This window comes from Bos grunniens, chromosome 15 (assembly GCF_055505025.1).
Source record: "Bos grunniens cultivar Pamir isolate PY7600 chromosome 15, Bosgru_T2T1.0, whole genome shotgun sequence".
Taxonomy (NCBI): Eukaryota; Metazoa; Chordata; class Mammalia; order Artiodactyla; family Bovidae; genus Bos; species Bos grunniens.
This window is the reverse complement of record NC_141179.1, coordinates 75,194,145-75,214,290: the sequence shown is the minus strand read 5'-3', so window position 1 is coordinate 75,214,290 and position 20,146 is coordinate 75,194,145. Positions and strand designations below refer to the sequence as shown.

General features: G+C 51.2%; 1 protein-coding gene and 1 non-coding gene across 10 annotated transcripts in view; one reads left to right on the top strand and one right to left on the bottom strand.

Annotated features, from left to right (window-relative positions):
• CD82 (CD82 molecule) overlaps positions 1–8,067 on the bottom strand; it is a 55,976-nt gene extending 47,909 nt beyond the window's left edge. For 2 of the 9 annotated variants that reach the window (XM_086341253.1, XM_086341248.1), the window contains exons 1-2: positions 7,979–8,067; positions 7,132–7,324 (exon numbers count right to left, since the gene is read on the bottom strand). The gene's annotated coding sequence lies outside the window, so the exon portion shown is untranslated. Of the gene's footprint in view, positions 1–7,131; positions 7,325–7,510; positions 7,677–7,978 lie in introns of those variants that run through there. The other 7 variants (XM_086341251.1, XM_086341247.1, XM_086341250.1 and 4 more) reach the window with 5 other exon arrangements.
• On the top strand, positions 4,782–4,904 carry LOC147358485 (small nucleolar RNA SNORA61). Its single transcript, XR_015142518.1, has one exon. It is a non-coding gene; the product is annotated as a small nucleolar RNA SNORA61 (small nucleolar RNA).
• Positions 8,068–20,146: the final 12,079 nt, after the last annotated feature.

Here is a 20,146-nt window from a genome sequence, read left to right as displayed (position 1 = left end):
CTGCCAGTTCCAGGGAAGAGTGAGCCAGCCCTCCAGGCACAGATCTAAAGCCACGTTTTCCTGCCTTCCTTTGCAGCTCCATCTTTGTCAACTGCGCTTTTCACTTGGTTCCAAATTCAGAAGGAGAGGGCTTCCCTCTAAACTTAAAGTGTGAAGCTCCTGTAACCTTCACAGCACCCCTCTGAATTGTTTGTTATTATTATCATTCCTATTTGACAAGTGAGGAAAGTCAGCCCTCTGGAGTGAAAGACTTTTGAGATGCTTTCTCAACACCAGGCAGCACTCGGGGCGCGTCCACCACGACGCAGGCTGGAGTGGCTCCCATATATGTCTGACTCTTGGCTTCCTCCACAGACACTCCCTCAGTCTTTTGAGGCTTGACAAATTGACATTCATTTCAAACCAACACCCCACCCCCTTTTGAAATAAATATGATTTATTAACAACAACAAAACCCTCAATGTGATCTCCAAGTTCACATAATGCATTTCTGTTTAAATATGTATAGTACGTTTTTTGATAGCTTTATCGTGTCTGTTCTTTCTTTCTTGAGCATAAAAATAATGTGGGTTTATTGCAGAAGATTCAGAAAATGGCGAAAAGTTTTTTTAAAAGCCTGTAATTTGATCGAGATAATCCCATTATTATGTTGTATATAAATGTATTCATCTGCTTTTTAGCCTTGTTGAATGCAGTCATGGGGGTGGGGGGGCACTCGGTCATTCTGTTTCTGAGGTGTCTCTATGACACTGTGGGGACCTGCCCACCTCCAGTGACTATTTTGGGGCAGAAGAACAGGGTGGGCACCCACAAGCCCTTTCTCTAAATAAAACCCTGCAGCTCCCCACTGTGATATCGCATGGGCTTCTCTTACAAAAGCCAAGTGCAGCCAAATACACGAAAATAAGAGTTTTGCAGCCAGAGAAGGGCTATCTCTTGCCCAAGGTCATATGGTGAGTAAAGGATGAGCTGGGATCAGAACCCAGGTCTCCAGATTCCCAGACTCAAGCCTTTCACCAAAGACTGCCCCCAAAGACTGAAATTCTGCTCCCTATGAGTTTACCAGGTGGCCCAGTAGTAAAGGATCCACTTGCCTAGGCAGGAGACACAAGAGATGCAGGTTCAATCCCTGGGTCAGGAAGATTCCCCAGAGTAGGACACGGCAACTCACTCCAGTATCCTTGCCTGGAAAATTCCATGGACAGAGGAGCCTAGTGGGCTACGGCGACTGAGCGCAAGCTCATTAATAATAGCAACACTACCCAAAACTACCGGCACATATTAATACAAAGCACTCACTGTGTGCCAGGTACGTATCACACAGGCTTCACACCCATTGATTCGTATCATTCTCAAACAACCCTATGAGAGACATACTCTAACTGTCTACATTTTAGACGCTGAAACGGATGGGCAGAGGGGTTAAGACCCTTAGGGTGTGCCTAAGGTCACACCCAGCAGGTAAATAACAGAAGCAGAAATGATAGTCCGATTTCAGAGTCCACAACGTTGCCTATGTTTCCTTCTCCACTGTCCTGGGCCAAGGCCAGCTGGACCTCCGGCAGGCTTCTGGAGCATTTACTGCATGAGAAGCAAGAGAACTGGCCTAGGGGACCAGCCCCCTGGACCAGTTCACGCTGTCACTTCACAGCGGAGCCAGCAACCGAACCAGGCTTCCTAACGCTCCGTTTCCAGCACTTCATCCACTTTCCTGCACGGGTCCTATGGGCCCAGGTCTGGAATCCTCAGTAACTCCCATCCTGAATCACCCCTCAACACAGCAGGGAAAGTCAGGGGTGGGGCCCAGAGAAAGGCAAAGAAAGAAGCCAGGAAAGAAGCCAGAGGAGCGAGCGGACAGGCCTTCCAGAGCTCCTCACTGGGTGGTCTCCAGGGATGATGTTGGGGGGAGTGGGGTTGGGAGGGCATCTTCCCATCCCCCAGCCCTGTGCCTGCGCCTCATGGGACAGGGCACCTGGCACAGATAACTGCTGACTTGAAGGTGGCTTTTCTGGCTGAGTCAGGGTTCACTAAAGGCCAGAGATGTCCCCACCAGGCTGGGGCTGGAGGAAGTTGGGCTCTTCCCGTCTCAGGAGGGGAAAGGCCAGGCCTCACACGGGAAGCCGAAACCCGGGCTGAAGCAATCCAGCCGCCCTGTTCCCACCTCCCTGGACCCCAGTTCCAGGCCCAGGGTGGGCAGTCCTGAAGGGCAAGGCAGGGGCGTGAGACCCCCGCGTCCCGGCCCCAGTCACGGAGGATCTGGCTCAAACTGGGTCCCACTGGGCCACCCTGAGGAGAATCACTCACTCGTTCCAACTCTATTTCCTGAGTGCCCGCTGTGGGCCAGGCTTTGTGCCTGGAGTCGGGACACAGAGATGGACGGGGCCATCCCTGACTGGGAGGGTTCCCAGGGATACTCCGTGTGCCACCAAACAGCAGCCGGGAGGCAAGGGCTCCGTGTTGTCAAGCACAGAGGGAAGAAGGGAAGGGAAAGGAAGGGTTTCGAAGGAAGTCTGCCACTGACGTTCAGACCCACTTCTCCTCAGGAAGCTTAAAGTCACTCTGGGGAAACCCAGGGACCCCCAGGAAGGACACCACGCAGGCGGAAATGACTAGTGTCTTGGGGCACCCACACGAACGCTGGCGAGGGGCAGAGGGCCTGTACGGAAGGCTGGGGCTCTGGGGGATGTTTCTGGGGGCCTGAGGAGCAGCCTGGTACAGCCTGGAAAACTGGCCAGATGTAGAAAATAAGGACCATGGCAGCTCTCATTGAGGGAGGGTTCACCATGTGCAGGCAGAAAATTGCTAAGCGCTCCACAGGCAGTTTTTTTGTTTTATCCTCATGTCACCCTATGAAGTATTAAGCATTATTATCCCCAGTGCGCAGATTCAGAAACTGAGGCTCAGAAAGGGTCACCTAGCTAGGGATGGGCAGGGCCAAAACGTCAGCTCCAGTTCTTCACCACCATGCTGGTCTATATTCCTAATCTGTGTGGACAGGCAGAAAGAAGCGAGGGTGCTTCAGGTAAGAAGTAGGCAAGGCTAGGAAGTGGGATCGATTACCGTGTGTTTGAGAGGAGTTGCCCAGTTCCACTTTGTACGGACCTTGTGTTTTGTGTGTGTGTGTGTGTGTGTGTGCACACACACACTCACATGTACCCTACTTTGCAAGTGTCCGGTGTTACAGAACTTCCTGAGAGCCAAGTAAAGAATAAGTCATTAGCAGAGCAGGGAAGGACAGACAGCCCAAAGAGGAGAAGGAACTTCTGAAAAGTCACACAGAGGAACCAGGACGAAGTCTAAGGCGCAGACTGCAGGCCTCTTCCCTCCCCTCAACTGCCTCTCCAGGTCAGCCCAGAGTGAATCTGCTGCTCACAGGAAACCCACGGTGTCAGGGGAAACCCGGGGATGAGTCAGGAACCAGGCAGCCCTCAGACACCAAGTGGGCCCGTCACAGAGGCCCTGGGCCTGCGGTCCGCCTCCTCCGAGGCAGTGTCAGGGGGTGAGGGAAAGAGGGAAGCCAGCGTAGCAGGACACTCAGCCCATGTTTACCTCTGGGCTTCCCTTCCTGGCTCCTCAGACCCAGGCCTACGGGAGGGGAAGCCGGTGGGCAGGACAATTCCTGCTGAGATTAAACCAGCGCCCCCCACCCCCACCCCGGCCCTGGCCCTGGCCTGCCCTAGAGAGGGGCCGAGGCTCTTCCCTCCTGCCTGCCTCTCACACAGCCAACTCCTGACCATTTGCTGCCCCCTGAGTTCACCGTGGGGTGGAGGAAGTGGGTTTAAAGATTTGGAGCCAGGGGTCAAGGCCAAGCCCAACCACGGGCCCCAGCGGGCCCCAGATGCTACAGCTGAGAAAGAACGCCTGGGGCTTGGGGCTGCCGCCCTCTGCGCCAGGAGGGGCTGTCTGGCTCTCAGAGGGGGACAGGGGCTGCGTCCCCAGGGTTGGGGGGTGAGAAGGTGGGAAGAGCTTCCAGGCAGTGGTTCAAAACTCTGAGGCCTCAATAGAGAGGGGACTGCCCCACACTGCCGAAACTTCAAAGGAGCCCTGGAGGAACCAAAAAAAATCCCCCCACCATGTGAGAAATGTGTGTTCCCACTGGCTAACCTTTCATCCCGGGCCCTCTGGGCTGGACGAGGAGGGGAGGGGCTGCAGGCACTTCTTCCCAACCACCCAGCTCTCCAGCCCCAGCCCCCTGACGACTGGCTCCTGTTCCCTCCACTGGCCCAGACACCTGTCCTGCATAGGCAAACACAGAGCCTTCTTGGGCAACTCCCTCTCTATCACTCTGTAGCACTCACCACCCTCCCCAGCGCCCGTACCCACCCAACCCAGCCACCTTCCTGAGTGTCTGCCATACTCTTCGGTCTAGGCTGGGTGGGGGATAGAAAGACACGGAGGGCAGATTAGACACTGGGACACTCGCTCTCCCCGCCCCCAACAGCGCCTCCCCCCAGCCCCAGCCCCAGACCTCCCCAAAGCCCCTGTGGGCCCTCCTTCCCCATCACTACCGCCATTGGCTCATTCTCCCTTGACCGCTGGGTCCCGAACCCCAGCACATCTGGCAGACTGTCCATCCTAAAGTGCCACTCTGACGAGGTCACTCCCCTGCTCGGAAACCTTCAGCAGCCCTCAAGGTCTATAAGGCAAATCCAAACATTTCATCTTGGCATTCAAAGTCCTCCACGAGTTGATGCAACCTACCATTCTCCCTTCCCATTCCTGCCGAGTCTCAACTCTTCAGCCAGACTGATCAATCAAGCAGTTTCTTCAAAATTCCCTGACCCCTCTTCCCTTTTCCATCAAATCTGAACCCTGGTCTTGGTGGTCAAAAAAGGAGGCACAGTGGTACTGAAGCTGTGCTTATAGTATCTGCTGTATAGCATGGGGGCTACTTTCAAACAAGGTTGAAAAAAATTTCCCCTGAACACGGTGACGCCCTTACCTTCCTCTAGGCATCTGTCTCTACCCAAAACACTGCCTTAGCTGTGGATGCTGAAACCTTCGAAATGCTTAAGGCCCACCCAAGAGTCCACTTGCTCCAGAAACTTTCCTGAAGATCCCTTTGACTCTTCGTCTATCTCCTATCAGAGTCCCCTTGCCTAAGTTCCTTACCAGATTGTAAGCAACTAAGGATGGGGTCAGCGTGTCATCATCCGTCAGTCATCACAGGGGGCGGAGGGGTGGCGGGAGGACTTTCCACTAGATGTTTACTAAGCACCATTGGAAAGGAACATCTCTTCCCTGTGCCCCACACAGGCAACACCTATGACCCCTCTCCCTCCCCACCATACCAAACTCTTAATCTTATGCCACTCAAAAGCTTAGAGAGGGAGTCTGGGGCCCCAAGTTGATCTAAGCCCAAGCAGGACTTGGAATCGCAGGCAGAAAGTCCTGTTCAAGTCTCGACAACTCCAGGAAGCCCCTTCACCCCCTGCCCTGGTTTCTCTAGTGTCTCACCTCTCTTGGGCACCACTCCTCCCATACCTCCACGTGCTGTCCCCTCCACATATTCATAGTACAGCCCTCAATCAAACTCTGTCCCATGGTGGTTTAAGTTGTGTCCAACTCTTGTGGCCTCATGGACTGTAGCCTGTAAGGCTCCTCTGTCCATGAGATTCTCCAGGCTGCAATACTGCAGTGGGCTGCCAGTTCCTTCTCCAGTAGCGCTTTCCAGCTGGTTCCAAAGTATAGGGCTCCTCTTGCCAGGAGATGCAAGGAGTCAGTCACCTTCAGTGCCCAACCCTGATCAAACAGATAAGAGGTGCACACACTGCCCCTCACCTCCACCCTGAGCCCAGCATGCAATGGGAGAGCTGGATTCTGGCCACCAGAGCACTTCCATATCCATGACATCGCATCTGGCCTTGAGCTCTGGGTGTGAGTTATCTTCTCCAGCAGAGGCATGGTGGGGGTAGGGACCCTACTGGGAGCAACTCAAAATGAGTGCAGAACCCGAAGGCTATCACCTAGCTCCATCTGATATATAATAGATGTTAAGTAAACATCTGGGGGGTTATTTAGCCAGATACCTAACGACTGGAAGAGTATTACCCAAAACTCAGCTAGGCTTTGGTCTAGATGACACCTCCCCCCAACCCCCAAATGGACAAAGTATTGCTGGTGGCAGGTGGCGAGTTTTGGCTCTCACAAGGTCAGGAGGAGCTTCAGCCAGCCCTCCAAAAACAGTCTCATTCCCAGGCAGGAAGCCAGTCTATCACCTGCCCATCCACATCAGAGCAGCTGTCACACAGGGAGGGCTCACTGGGTGCCTGGCGCCTTGCTAAGCACTGTATACACATTATTGTATTATGTCCTCCCTACCAGGTGGCTCAGTGGTAAAGAATCCGCCTGCCAGTGCAGGAGTTGCAAGTTCAATTCCTGGGTCGTCGGGAAGATCCCCTGGAGAAGGAAATGGCAACCCATTCCAGTATTCTTGCCTGGGAAATTCCATGGACAGAGGAGCCTGGCAGGCTACAGTCCACAGGGTCACAAAAGAGAGGGACACAACTTAGCAGCTAAACAACAGCCACCATCACTACCATTGATTATCATCACTATGCCCATTTTACAAATGAGGAAACTGAAGCATGAAAAGTGACCGGAACCCAAATCAACGTGGTCCCAACTCCCTGACCACCGAACTAGTTACTATGGCCCAACACAGAACACCCACCGCCACCAGGGACAGAAACCTCCAGCCCAAGAAGGAACTTGGCATGCAGCAAGAGCCCCAGGCTCTGGGCTTGATTTTGGGCCGAACGTTTGGTGGGGTTTTCCCTTGTCTTCCCCACTTACCCAGATAAGAATTTGTCCCCTGGCTTCTGCCAGGGGCCTCCCAAGCCTGCTCACCTGGAAAAGCCCTGGGGCGGGGGGCAGGTGGCAAAGTCCCGCTGAGTTTCCCATCCCACGTCTTACTGGGCTCTCAGAGGTGTGGGGAAGGGGAGGCTGAGACTTCCCTGACTTGGGTCTCCACGCCCCCTCCGCCCCCCAGCTTTCCCAGGCCTGTGAGTTCAAGTCCCATCGGAGGAACGAGTGAGACCCTTAAAGCAATGCGCTCAAGCTCGCAGAGGGTTCGCTTTCCTCACTCTGAGGGGAAACAGACTGTAGTCTGGATGACGCGATCTGAAATACCTGTTGCAGTCCGCTCTCACTTGCCGGCCTCACCTTCCGAGGGTTCCCAGCGAGAAAGGGCAGTGGAAGCACGGAGTCCACCTGGGTCCAGCCCCTCCTTGTACTGGAACCCGAGAGGTCCAAAGCCGGCTAATCGGGGGTCGAGGGGGAAGCGCCTGGGGTCACACAGATGGTGCGCGGCGGAGCCGGAGAACTGGGAGGGGGGGTGGCGGTCAGGACTTGGGAACTTAAGCTCCTTCTCAATCAACCACCAGCTTGCCTTCGCGGCCAGACCTGTCACTTGTTCCGAGAAAGCTGCCCCGAGCGGGTTCTGGAAAATGGGGGCGAAGACTAACCTTGCTCGTGGTTTGCCGGAGGGCCTCCCCCACCCACTTCTCACCTGCCGCCTCTGCTCTTTTTTTTTTTTTTTTTTTTTTGCTCGGAGGTGCAAGCTCAAGAGTCGCCCGCTTGCGCCCCAGTCCTCCGCGTCCGACCGCGCAGCGCCGGGTTCAGTCGCTGGATCGTCCGTCCCCCTCCCGGCGGTCTTCAGAGAACTCAACGGCCTCGGCCTGGCCCCGCCCCATCCAGAGGGCACGCCCCTCGGCCTTCGGACTGGGCCCAAGTCCCGCCCCCAGCCCCGCTCCCAGGCTCTGCCGGAACGTGGCTGGCCTCCCAGCCCAACCCGGCTCCGCTCGCCTCGGCCTTCCCCCTGCCTCGGGCCCTGTGGCGAGTGGAGCTGTGCCCCTTGCCCCGCCCCGCTTACGGCTCCCCCCAAAAACACTCTTGGTCGGCTCCGCCCCCACGGTCACTCTGGGGATGGGGCCCTCCCTAGGCCTACCCCACCCCACCTCCAGCCCCCGGGTCTTGCCTGGATAAAAAGCTCTCTCTGGCCCAGGCCCCGAGCTCCAGCCCGGGCTGGGTGGGAAGCGCCACCCGCGCCCCACCACCCCCCGTCTCAGTGCTACCTAACGGTCCCGCCCCCTCCTCAGCCTTCCTCAACATTCCCAGGCTCCTCCCAGGCCGCTGGAAGGTCCTCCCAGCATCCCCGCCTCTGCCTCCCTCAGCTCCGGGGCTATATCGCCCCGCCACCAGCCCTCCTAGGAAGAGGCCACTCCCTAGGAACGCCCCTTCCCTCGCTTCACCGCCTGTCTAATCCTGCCCTGCCTTGGGAACCCTACCCCGGGCAGGCAAGCCTCCGGGGGAAGAGGGGGGTGCCCACATTGGCATTCCAGGGCGGGTGTATCCGGGTGCAACGGGGGAACGGCGGCGTGGGAGCGGCTTGCGTTCCAAGTCCGGGCCTCTATCAAGACGTAGCTTGGACCCAGGCACTATTTGAAAATACTAACAGCCACCACGGATTGAACTCTATCGGCCAGGCTCTATGCCAAACTCTGGCTTAAGAAGAGTACTTTACAAGGACTGGCCGTTGAATTCACAGGACTCTGGCCAAATGTTGCGTCCGTTTTACCGATGAGCAGCCTGAGGCTTAGAGAAGGGAAGTCAGGGGCCTCCTGAGTCTCACACGGGTGGTGAGCCAGACCCAGCCCCAGGGCCGTGAATCATAAGGCTTGATGCTGCACCAGCTTGTCTGGACTGGCCCCTGGAGAAGTAGCCCAGACTAGCCAGCTACTGAGACAGTTCTAGCAGGCTGCCTGAGGTAAGGGGAGGAGGCGTGGGTTGATGAGCTGGGTGGCAGGGAGGGGTTGCTGGTCCATCCCTGTGAAGGTGGCTTTCTCTCTTGAGAAGAAATGGCTCAGAGTTAAGATGGGTGGCAAAAGATCTCCAGATGGCTGTGGTACACCCCCCCCCCCCCACTTGGATCCCATCGCCAGCCTTGGGTCCCTGTGTAATGACTAGAGCCATTGACCTGTCTTGCTGACAAAGCTCTTTCGCTCCCATTATCTCACTGACATCTCACAAGAACGCCATTGTGGGGAGGGTATGATTATGCTGGTGTTGCCTGGGTGGAGTAGGCTGGGGAGCTGGATCCCTGCCCAGCAAGGTGGTTCCCGAAGCACGGTCCTCAGACCAGCAGCAGCAGCAGCAGTGGTAGCATCTGGGAACTTGTTAGGAACATGTGTTTGGGGGCCCATCTCAGATCTACTGAATAAGAAACTCTGAGGGGTGAGCCTAGCAAGTTTGCTTTAACAAGGCTTCAGGGTGATTCTGAGTCGCACTCAAGAACCACTGTGAGAATCACAAAGACCAGGGAGGCTCCTGGGAGCCTTGTGACCCAAGGCAAAGCAAGGAAGGTACTTAATTAACCTCTCTAGACCGAGCCCTCGAAAGGGAAAATCATGGGAACAATCTTGAGGGTGGCTTTTGAGGATTAAATGTGGTAATGCCCATGAAGTGTTTGGCTACTCTTAGATACCCTCCCTGCTCAATAAATAACTGTTCTCTTTCTAGTAAAAAGTCTCCTTCATAGAATCTCCACATGAAGCTGGAGGAGTGGGGTTGGGGAGTCCTCTAAGCCTAGAAATGCCCCATGGTGTTGTCCTTCCTAGAAGGACACCGTCTTTCCTGCAGGGTGCCAAGAGCCTAAAAAGCCCTGGGTGATATTGATTCTGCTGGTCCACGGACCACACTTTGACAACCATGGTGCTCTTCTGCCTTGGGCTGGATTCCCACTTCCCACCCAAGCCAATCCGTGCAAAATGGCCATAAACTACCTTCCTTTCCTACCCTGCTCCAGATCCCCTTCCCTCAAGCTGGGGGTGTTGGTGATGGTGATGGGCAGGTGGCTAAACAGCTGGATTCCATCATCCCTCCCTACCTCCTTCCTCGACTGAACGGAACTGAAAATAAAACATGTCTGTTCTTCTGCCGTGAGAAATATTCTTTACAATGACCAAGAAGGCCATGCTGAAATTTCGAATTCTTGTACTGTTTGGAATTCTGTGCGGGAACGTGATGGTGTGGAGTAAGTTGGCCCTGACCCCAGCCCTTGGTGCCACCCACCCCAGTTTGCTTCCTAGCTCCATCTCTGCCCTGTGTCACAAGTAGCCTAGGACACTGGCCTGTGAACACCCCAGCCCACAGGCCCAAACTCCGTCTACACAACTTGCCTACAGCTACCACTAGTCACATCTCTAGGGGTGCAGAGGGGGGCATGTTGTCCCCCTGGATGGACCTGGAGAAGTTGCTCATATACATCCTAAAACTATGCTTGGGCCATTTAGGCAGTGCTATCTAGGTTTTTAGATACCTGAAGCATGATAGAGGAGGGGTTGGGGTGCAGGCTCTGGGTAGACACAGGTGGCCTCCTGTCCAGGGTGATGAGTGACACTGCCGTTCAGCCTGGTCTTCCCAGCACCTAGCCTAATGCCAGGCACACGCTGGAAGCTTAAGGTACAGTCATTGAGTATATGCGTGTCTCAGTCATTTAATGAAATATAAAGTTGGGTTGGTTTTCCAGCATTTCCTTCCAGCCAGAGTCAGCCTTTGTCATAACTTGCCTCAGGCATTTTTTCTGGCAGAGAGCTGAGCCACCTCTAGCGAGAAATTACAGATAGAAGTCTTTAGGGAAATCTCCAATCCATTTCAGAGGTGAATCTGGGAGTTCTGGAGGCAGGAAAAGGAGCAAGAAGAACTACTCTAGAAAGACTTAAGGCAAGCCTTCAGATGACCAACTTGGAGGTAGGGGAGACAGTGGTTATGGCAAGACCTCCAAAGGGTGTGGTTGTGGGGGTTTCAGCCTCTCAAAAGATTCTCCACTCCAGAGATGGCTCAGGAGCTGCAGAGCAGGAGATCTGAAGGTCCTTGTGTGGTGCAAGAGCATGGGTGTCAGGGTTTCACTGATGCCTGGCCCAAGGTAAGTGGCCAAGACATTTTATAGCTCTGGGGGAAAAATGGAGGGCAAGAGGTGCATCTGTTTCTGATTGTTGTGTAATAAACCACCAATCATTTATTCAGCCCACGAATCTGCCGTTGGGGGTTGGTTCCATAGGGAAGGCTTCTCGCTGCTCTACGCGATATCAACCTATTCAACTGGAAGTCAAGGATCCGTTTTCAAGATGGCACACTCACCCAGCTGGCTAGCAAGTTGGAGCTGGCTGTCGGCTGGGAGCTCAGCTAGAGCTGGGGACCTGTTCCTCCCCATGAGGCCCGGCAGGCTGCTGGGGCCTCCTCACAGCAAGGTGGCTGGGTTTCAAAAGCTAAGAGAGATCAAGATAGAAACATGTGACATTTTGTGATGTTTAACAGCCTAGCCTCAGAAATCATGTTGCATCACTTCCTTTGTATTCTGTTAGTGGTGTGTGCATGCTAAGTTGCTTCAGTCGTGTCCAACTCTTTGAGACCCTATGGACTGCAGCCCGCCGGGCTCCTCTGTCCATGGGATTCTCCAGGCAAGAATACTAGAGTGGGTTGCCATGCCCTCCTCCAGGGGATCTTCCCAGTCCATGAATCGAACCCACGTCTCTTGCGTCTCCTGCATTGGCAGGCAAGTTCTTTACCACTAGCGCCACCTGGGAAGCCCTCCTAATAGTAGAGGGAATCACAAAGTTCCACTTGGTTCAAGGGAGGGGGCATAGTCTCCTTCTCTCTATGAGGGGTTGCAGTGTCCTAGAAGCGCTTGCAGGACAGAAAATATTGTTGCAGATATTCCTGTTGGCAGGAGAATCAATCTGAAAAATACAATCTGTTTTGAGCAGGACCTCAGAGTGACTGTAGTAGAAAGTCCTCTGGTGGGAACTGAGAGTCTGAATTAAGCTGATTTCAAGGAAAAGGTGCCCAATATTTGCTCACACAACCATTTGTGCACAAATAAATCAGAACTCTGGCAACAGACACATAGTCTTGAGTGTTTGGGTTGTTTAGGATCGTCCTTCTTCAGAGTCCTCAGAACTTCGGCCTGTACTGTGTCTCTAAAGTTCTAAACTCAAATAGCAACCGTTGGATCCTCGTAACAACAATCCTGGGAGGTACACATTATTGATTCCCATTTCTAAGACAGGGGAATGGAGGCCCTGAGAAGGTAGGTAATCAGCTCAGGGTCGTATAATTAGTAAGTGACAGAGGAAAGAGAAGTGAGAGTTTATAGCCAACCCAGTTTTCAGTCACAAGAAACAGACTCCAATGGGAAAGGCCCAAGTTGGGCAGGACACAGACATCCAGATGTTGACCACCAGCACCAAGCCACAAGGTCTATCTCTGAAGGCTCACACTGAATCAAAGAGCTGCCCCCCGGGGTCTTAAAAACATCCACCTTCCTGCCTGAGAAGCAGGAAAAATGCTGGTCTCTGGGGAGCTGGGCTCCACCCTTGCTTGGCACACACCTGCTCCTTGCTGTGTCCTCTTTCTGAGTCTCGGGCCAGGAAGTGGTCAATAGCAATTTTTCAAGCCTGGGTCTATGGTTGAGCACGGTAATGTCTGCATTTGAATGGGCTCAGCAGGGCCAAGGCCTTCACTTTCTTCTCCAAAGGACTGGATGAGGATCTAAAAAGCTGGGTTAGAGCTGGGACAGGACCCGAAGTGAAAGCGAAATTCACTCAGTCGTATCCAACTCTTTGCAACCCCATGGCCTATACAGTCCATGGAATTCTCCAGGCCAGAATACTAAAGTGAGTAGCCTTTCCCTTCTCCGGGGGATCGTCCCAACCCAGGTATCAAACCCAGGTCTCCCCCATTGCAGGCAGATTCTTTACCAACCGAGCCACAAGGGAATCCCCAAGTTCCCACCAAAGGGACTGAGCCATTGGTTTCTTTCTTTTCGTTTTTTAATTTTCTGTCTCAGCCATTTAACAAAGATCATTTAGACCCCTGCTTGCCCCCTACTACATCTGAAGGTCTGAGGGTTAATCCCATACAGCCCTGGCCTCATGGGGCTTTTGGTACATTTGGGAAGCTGACCCAGAAACCAGGGCAGGGGTGTCCCACAGCGTAACAGCACCAAGCATGATGGCAACATTAACAACAGAGCCTCCATTCTTAAAGTTAGCTCTTACCATGCACCAGACGATTTAAAAATGGCTATGAGTATATTTAACTAATTGGATAACTAGCGTGTGTGTAGTGCCTTATATATTAAAAGGGTCACAAAGGTGGCTCAGACGGTAAAGCGTCTGCCTGCAATGTGGGAGACCCAGGTTTGATTCCCGGGTCGGGAAGATCCCCTGGAGAAGGCAATGGCACCCCACTCCAGCACTCTTGCCTGGAAAATCCCATGGACAGAGGAGCCTGGTAGGCTACAGTCCATGGGGTCGCAAAGAGTCGGACACGACTGAGCGACTTCACTTTTTTCACTTTTCACTTTCACTTTACATATTGTAAAGCTTTTTTAAAAACACCTCGGGCAACTGTTTGTTAAAGGATGTCTCCCCATCCTCAGTTCCCTGTTACATCTGTTGTTTTCCGCTTTTGGGCATCAGGTCAACCCCATGGCAGGGGTTGGACACCCCAAACAGTCATGAGCCCACATGCCAATGAATGTTCGTTTATTTATTTATAATTGAGATGCATGCGTCTTGATTATAAATAAATGTGGAGATGTATGCTTCTTAATTACATATGTTATAAATAAATGGTAGCATTTCTGTTATAAATAAAAATCAAGATGTAGACCTCTCGATTATAAATACGTAAATAAGTGGCAGCACCTAGCTCCCATTTGGCATAGTTTGAACTGTATGCGAAATCAAAATTTTAAAAAAACAAGATAAAAAATCAAAAATATTCAAGATACGTAAAACATGCACAAACATAAAAATCAATAGACAACCCTCTTATTTTCTCCTTGAACCCCAGTAAACCCTATTGGAGACCGTCTCTCATGGCCTCTGTGCCCACAGGGAAGAGCAGAAAAGAAGAAAACAGAGAAGGCTCCTCTGGGCAACCCTATTTCAGTGTCTTTAAATACGCCTACATCCCTGAGATGGATGGGGAACTGTTACCAAAATGGGGCCAGAAATGGCGGCTCTCACACCTGCCATTGGGTGGAGCTGCACAAGACCAGCGTGAGAGCCTTCCCTAAAGGAGGTGCAAGGCCAAAAAAAACGCTCCCGTGACCCCAAAAGCCAAGGGTGTGGACAGTGTCCTCCATAGTAAAGTTGAGGATGCCAAAGCTCAGAGAATTGAATTGAGGAAAAAAAATTTTGCTTTTGTCATGAGTATTTCATCATTGGGGATTTCACAATATTTAGATGTACAACTTCTGAGAAAGAAACAGAAAGTCCAGAACACCCTGATGTGCCTTCTGATAGGGCAACAGCTAGTGGACCTGAGTATGACACCCCCTTTGTCTGTAACGTACACCCCCCAGCTGACCACAGTCCCCACCTCTCCCTATTGCCTACCTGCCTTGCTCTCCTCATCTCTGTGGGGCCTGCCTGGTTGTGGTGGGCAACTGAGCTTGCAAGTCCTGGGCTCAACACAGGCTGGTTGAACTGGCGTTCGTACTGAGAGCTCTCTGGGTAGCAGCACTGCCTCACAGACCTCTGCCAGAAGACACCACAGACTTCCTTCCCTTCTCCCCACGACCCTCCCTAAGAAAGCTGCAGTGTTAGCACTGTTCTCTGTGAGAGATGGTTTAAGCTCAAGTCCCTGCCCTGATAACTTTCTGGCCAGATGACCTTAAGCTTGCATCTTCACTTGTCTGGGTCTGTTCCCTTGTCTGTAAGCTGCAGGCAACATACACGCAACATTTGCTACAGTGGGGCATTAAGGTGGACCAGTCAGTCGTCTCCGAGTCGTTGCTTTCACTAGCAGGCGTGTAGAAACTACAACGAAAACAAAACATTAAAAAACTTTTCGCCGGCTTCCCTCTGAAATGAGCATTGAGCGCCGTCTGGTGTCTGCAGCTCTCAGTGCAACTGATCAAGAGAAGCTTGGAGAGGAGAGGCTGGGGGGAGAGGCAAGGGTCCCCAACCTGCACCCTGGGCCTCGGGTCAGTTCAGGCTCCCAGGAGCAGAGTACAGGCCCAACATGAGGGCCAGGCAAGGGCGGCTGTGGAATTAGGTCTCCTTAGGGGGTTCCAGCTGCAGAGTCCTTACCCAGTGCAGACAGAAACTTGGCCTGGGATGTGGGAGCCAGTGTTAGTTGGCCTGCAGTGCCTTTGGGTGTCTGAAGGCCTTGAAGATTGATGACTCTTGTTTAATAATGGTGATGAAAATATATTTAGTAGGCATTGAGATGATATTCAGTAGGCAATGAAATAATATTATAGTAGGCATTGTATGGAGGAGATACCCCACGTCCAAGGGCAGAGAAGCCCAAGCAAGACAGTAGGGGGGTGAAGTCACATTTAGAATCAAACCCCATACCCGCCAGAGAGGCTCAGAGGGCTCAAACAAACCTTATGCACACCAGGGCCCAGGGACCCCACAGAGACTGAGGCACAACTGTGTCTGAGTGTCTCCTGTGGAGGAAAATTCTGAAAGAGATGGGAATACCAGACCACCTGACCTGCCTCTTGAGAAATTTGTATGCAGGTGAGGAAGCAATAGTTAGAACTGGACATGGAACAACAGACTGGTTCCAAATAGGAAAAGGAGTACGTCAAGGCTGCATATTGTCACCCTGCTTATTTAACTTATATGCAAAGTACATTATGAGAAAGGCTGGGCTGGAAGAAGCACGAGCTGGAATCAAGATTGCTGGGAGAAATATCAATAACCTCAGATATGCAGATGACACCACCCTTATGGCAGAAAGTGAAGAAGAATTCAAGAGCTTCTTGATGAAAGTGAAAGAGGAGAGTGAAAAAGTTGGCTTAAAGCTCAACATTCAGAAAACTAAGATCATGGCATCTGGTCCCATCACTTCATGGCAAATAGATGGGGAAACAGTGAAAACAGTGTCAGACTTTATTTTTTATGGCTCCAAAATCACTGCAGATGGTGACTGCAGCCATGAAATTAAAAGATGTTTACTCCTTGGAAGGAAAGTTATGACCAACCTAGACAGCATATTCAAAAGCAGAGACATTACTTTGCCAACAAAGGTCCATCTAGTCAAGGCTATGGTTTTTCCAGTGTTCATGTATGGATGTGAGAGTTGGACTATAAAGAAAGCTGAGCGCTGAAGAATTAATGCTTTTGAACTGTGGTGTTGGAGAAGACTCTTGAGAGTCCCTTGGACTGCAAGGAGATCCAACCAGTCCATCCTAAAGGAGATCAGTCCTGGGTATTCATTGGAAGGTCTGATGTTGAAGTTGAAACTCCAGTACTTTGGCCACCTGATGCGAAGAGCTGACTCATTTGAAAGACCCTGATGCTGGGAAAGATTGGGGGCAGGAGGAGGAGGGGACGACAGAGGATGAGATGGTTGGATGGCATCACCGACTCAATGGATGTGAGTTTGAGCAAGCTCTGAAAGCTGGTGATGGACAGGGAGGCCTGGCGTGCTGCAGTCCATGGGGTCGCAAAGAGTCGGACATAACTGAGAGACTGAACTGACTGACTGAGGCATTAAAAACACAGGAAGTCGAGTCTAGCTGTTAATGCAGAAAAATTTACTAAACAGCACTTGCAAAGCCCCCTGAATTGTTGAGTGGATTTGGGGTTGGCTAGAGATTCAGGCTTGAGCTCAGTTTCCAGGAATAAGGCCTCAAACTGCACTACATGCTTCTGCGTGCTTTGTCGCTCAGTCGTGTGTGACCCTTTGTGACCCTGTGGGCCATAGCCCGACAGGCTCCTCTGTCCACGGATTTTTTTTCAGGTAAGAATTACTGGAGTGGATTGCCATGTTCCCCTCCAGGAGATCTTCCCAATCCGGGGACCTAACCCTCATTTCCTGTGTCTCCTGCACTGCAGGCGAATTCTTTACCCACCCAGCCATCAGGGAAGCGCAAACCATGCTGCAGCACTGGCGCAACAGGACAAGTGTCCCCATCGCACCCTCCTCCTGATTCCCCTCTGCCCCAGGAACTGCAACCCTTGGGAGCCCACCACCTCTGTTATGACAGCGAAATACAGAAGCTCCTTGCAGAGCCTGTTCCCTCCGAATGCAAGCCTTGCAGGCGAGTGTCAGACCCAAGGCCCCAAGGCCGCTGGCCTGCAGGTGCCAGGGAGGCTGGGAATTGAGAGTTCTGATGCTCACTCAGGGAGGCAGAGCTTGCAATGTGGGGATTTCTTCCAGTATAGAAAGATTATCCAAAAGATGCAGGGGGGGTGTGAGTATGACAAGTGTCCACTGCAGCTCCTGCTGATGGAGGGTGTGCCACACACCAGGCTCCGGACATTATCCCATCTTATCCTCACACTCACCCTCAGAGGTAGGGACAATTACCACCCCTGTTTTGTGGAGACAGAAACTAAGGCTCGTGTGTTTAATTAAATGTAATGAATAAGATCTCGCAGCTGGGAAGTGGCAAAGCCAGGAATAAGTCAAGATCAGTTGAGCTCAGTTCAGTCACTCAGTCGTGTCTGACCCTTTGCAACCCCATAGACTGCAGCACACCAGGCTTCCCTGTCCATCACCAGCTCTCAGAGTTTGCTCAAACTCATGTCCACTGAGTTGGTGATGCCATCCAACCATCTCATCCTCTGTCGTCCCCTTCTCCTCCCACCTTCAATCTTGCCCAGCATCAGGGTCTTTTCCAATGAGTCACTTTTTCGCATTAGGTGGCCAAAGTATTGGAATTTCAGCTTCAGCATCAGTCCTTCCAATGAATATTCAGGACTGATCTCCTTTAGGATGGACTGGTTGGATGTCCTTGCTGTCTAAGGGACTCTCAAGAGTCTTCTCCAACACCACATTTCAAAAGTATCAATTCTTCAGCACTCAGCTTTATTTATAGTCCAACTCTCACATCCAAACATGACTACTGGAAAAACCATAGCTTTGACTGTATGGATCTTTGTCTGCAAAGTAATGTCTTTGCTTTTTAATACACTGTCTAATCTGTAGTCACCATCTGCAGTGATTTTGGAGCCCAAGAAAATAAAGTCTCTCACTGTTTCCATTGTTTCCCCATCTATCTGCCATGAAATGATGGGACCAGATGCCATGATCTTAGTTTTTTGCATGTTCAATTTTAAGCCAGTTTTTTCACTCTCCTCTTTCACCTTCATCAAGAGGCTCTTTAGTTCCTCTTCTCTTTCTGCCATAAGGATAGTGTCATCTGCATATCTGAGGTTATTGATATTTCTCCTGGCCATCTTGATTCCAGCTTGTGCTTCATCCAGTCCAGCGTTTCTCATGATGTACTCTGCATACAAGTCAAATAAGCAGGGTGACAGTATACAGCCTTGATGTACTCCTTTCCCAATTTTGAACCAGCCCGTTGTTTCATGTCCAGTTCTAACTGTTGCTTCCTGACCTGCATACAGATTTTGTAGGAGGCAGGTAAGGTGGTCTGGTATTCCCATCTCTTGAAGAATTTTCCACAGTTTGTTGTGATCCACACAGTCAGTCTTTAGCATAGTCATTGAAGCAGAAGTAGATGTTTTTCTGGAATTCTCTTACCTTTTTTATGATCCAATGGATATCAGCAATTTAATCTCTGGTTCCTCTGTCTTTTCTAAATCCAGCTTGAACATCTAGAAGTTCTTGGTTCAAGTACTGCTAAAGCCTTGCTTGGAGAATTTGAGCATTACTTTGCTGGCATGTGAGATGAGTGCAATTGTGTGGTATTTTGAGCATTCTTTGGCATTGCCTTTCTTTGGGATTAGAATGAAAATTTATCTTTTTCAGTCCTGTGGCCACTGCTGAGTTTTCCAAATTTTCTGGCATATTGAGTGCAGCACTTTTACAGAATCATTTTTTAGGATTTGAAATAGCGAAGGCAATGGCACCCCACTCCAGTACTCTTGCCTGGAAAATCCCATGGATGGAGGAGCCTGGTAGGCTGCAGTCCATGGGGTCGCACAGAGTCGGACACGACTGAGCGACTTCACTTTCACTTTTCACTTTCATGCATTGGAGAAGGAAATGGCAACCCACTCCAGAATTCTTGCCTGGAGAATCCCAGGGACGGGGGAGCCTGGTGGGCTGCCGTCTGTGGGGTCACACAGAGTCAGACATGACTGAAGTGACTTAGCAGCAGCAACTGGAATTCCATCACCTCCACTAACTTTGTTCATAGTGATGCTTTCTAAGGCCCACTTGACTTCTCACTGCAGGATGTCTGGCTCTAGGTGAGTGATCACACCATCGTGATTATCTGGGTCATGAAGATCTTTTTTGTGCAGTTCTTCTGTGTATTCTTGCCACCTCTTCTTAATATCTTCTGCTTCTGTTAGGTCCATACCATTTCTGTCCTTTATCGAGCCCATCTTTGCATGAAATGTTCCTAATTCTCTTGAAGTGATCTCTAGTCTTTCCCATTCTATCTTTTTCCTCTATTTCTTTGCACTGATTGCTGAGAAGTCTTTTTTTTTTTTTTAATCTCTCCTTGCTATTCTTTGGAACTCTGCATTCAGATGGATATATCTTTCCTTTTCTCCTTTGCCCTTCACTTCTCTTCTTTTCTCAGCTATTTGTAAGGCCTCCTCAGACAGCCACGTTGCCTTTTTCCATTTCTTGTTTTGGGGGATGGTTTTGATCCCTGCCTCCTGAACAATGTCATCAACCTCCATCCATAGTTCTTCAGGCACACTGTCTATCAGATCTAAACCCTTGAATCTATTTATCACTTCCACTGTATAATCCTAAGGGATATGATTTAGGTCTTACCTGAATGGCCTAGTGGTTTTCCCTACTTTCTTCAATTTAAGTCTGAATTTTGCAGTAAGGATAATTGGGAACAAAAGTACCCTTTACCACCAGCTCTCCTAGCACTGAGAGCTGCATTCTAGGCAGCAGAGTTAACATATGAACCAGTTGCAAAGCAACTGAATGCCAAAAATCACACCTAACACTAATTCACATTTAATGATCGTGCATTCTTTCATTCCATACCTGTTTGAGTGTAGACAATTCTAGCACCGAGAGGGTGGTCATGGGTCCTGCCTTCTTGGAGCATCTTATCATCCACTGATGGATAGACAATGATATATGTAATACGGCAGGTGGTGGGTATGGAGTGAGTTGCCCTGCCCTCTCCAGTATTCTTGCCTAGAGAATCCCATGGACAGAGGAGCCTGGTGGGCTACAG